At 38.7% G+C, this 1,994-nt stretch overlaps 1 pseudogene; it reads right to left on the bottom strand.

Moving 5' to 3' along the window:
- Positions 1–1,034: 1,034 nt before the first annotated feature.
- On the bottom strand, positions 1,035–1,325 carry LOC101437194 (non-histone chromosomal protein HMG-14 pseudogene; annotated as a pseudogene).
- Positions 1,326–1,994: the final 669 nt, after the last annotated feature.

Below are 1,994 nucleotides of genomic sequence, written 5' to 3'. Positions count from 1 at the left end.
TGAGCTTTTTTTCATGTTTTTTAGCCATTTGTATATTATCTTTGGAGAAGTGTCTGTTCAAATCTTTTCCCCATTTTTAAAATGGGCTGTTTGTCTTTTTATGTTCAAGATAGAGGGGTTCTTTATATATGCAAGATATAAGTCTCCTATCAGAAATATGGTTATCAAATACTTTTCCCATTGTGTTGGCTCTCTTTTCACTTTCCTGACAAACTCTTTTGAGGGGCAGAAGGCTTTAATTTTTTTTCTTTCATAATTGAGATTTTTATTGGTTGTTTTGAAGATCAGCACAGACATTATGAACAATTTGTACACAATTCTTAATGTACATAGCAAAACCCTAAAAAGCCATGTAGTTGTTTTTCTAAAGTTATTCCAGCGACTTTCCAGCTTAAAATTTGAAGGCAAGTTTTCCTTAACAGAATGTCAAGTACCAATATTTTCAAACATTGATAAACTGTTACATCTTTAAGTCCCACAGATTCACAATACCATACACGCTACATACATTTCCAATCTTTTACAACACATTAACAAAGTTATTAGAAAAACTGGATGACCAAGACAAAGGATGTTACAGAGGTCTGAAAGGGAGAGCCAAGGTCAGGAAGTGGTTTTAAGAAACATGCTACTAAAAAACATGGGAATAGAAGTAATTTAAAATGTTCAACACATATTAAATGCATAACTTTGATTCTAAATCACCATTTAGTACATATTGTATTAAAGGGTATAAAAACTGCCACCCCCAGTGGAAGGTTGACACCCAAGACAGTCAAAACCTCCCATAATTCAATATCCCACTATTTTCTGGTTGTACCAAAAAATAAACAGCCAGCAAATGATTTCCCCTCTTTAAAAAAAGCATTTACACTCAAAAAAAGGGGATGAGGTGGGATTCCAATCGCCTTCTTAAAATGTTTCTTTTAGATCTACTAAAAAACTTGCATTTACAAAATAGCTGATAAAAATATTCCTCTGGATTGTACAAGAAGGGAGAAACAGGGACCACCGATAAGACATGGTATATAGTATTAACCAGACTTGGCTTCTTTCTCTCCTGCATCATTGGAGGCATCAGTTTCTCCATTTTCTGCAGGTAAATCTTCTTTAGTTTCTTGGTTAGCCACTTCAGCTTGTTTTCCCTTTGCTCCCCTTTTTCCTTTTGGTTGCACTTTTTTGTCTGAAGGTTTATCCTTTCCCGCTGCCTTTTTTGGCTTCTCTTCCACTTTCACAGGAGCGGGTTTGGTGGATAGCCTCGTGGCCCTCCTCTTGTGCTCCTCCTTCCCCGCTGCTTCAGCCAAGCTGAACTTCCCCTTGGGCATCTTGGCGGTGCTGCGGGACTCGGCATGCGGAGAGCCTTCACGAAGCCGGGCTACTGGCCGCTACCGCTCCTCCGGCTGCCCGAGCTGCGGGGACAGCAGCGGGGTCCAGAAGGCTTTAATTTTGAGGAAGTCCCATTTATCTATTTGTTCTTTTCCTGCTCGTGCTTTTGGTGTGAAGTTCATGAAGCCGTTTCCTATTACAAGGTCATGTAGATGCTTCCCTACTTTGCTTTCCAAAGCCTTTATGGTCTTGAGTCTTATATTTAGGTCTTTGATCCATCTTGAGTTGATTTTTGTATAAGGTGTAAGTTGGTAATTCTCTTTCATTCTTTTACATATGGATATCCAGTTTGCAAGGCACCATTTGTTGAAGAGGCCATTCTCTCCCAGTTGAGAGCGTTTGGTGGCCTTGTCAAATCCCATATGGCTGTATACATGAGGATCTATATCAGGACTCTCAGTTTGGTTCCATTGGTCAATGTGTTTATCCTTGTGTCAATATCATGCTGTTTTCACTACTGTAGCTTTGTAGTATGTTTTGAAGTCAGGTAGCATGATTCCTCCAATTTCATTTTTCTTTTTCAATATGTCTGCGACTATTCAGGGCCTCTTTCCTTCCCAAATAAATTTCATAGTTTCTCTAGTTCATTAAAGAATGATGTGTTGATT

This window comes from Dasypus novemcinctus, chromosome 21 (genome assembly GCF_030445035.2).
Source record: "Dasypus novemcinctus isolate mDasNov1 chromosome 21, mDasNov1.1.hap2, whole genome shotgun sequence".
NCBI classification, from domain to species: domain Eukaryota; kingdom Metazoa; phylum Chordata; class Mammalia; order Cingulata; family Dasypodidae; genus Dasypus; species Dasypus novemcinctus.
Note: the sequence above shows the minus strand (reverse complement) of the source record. Positions and strands in the feature narration are given on the sequence as shown.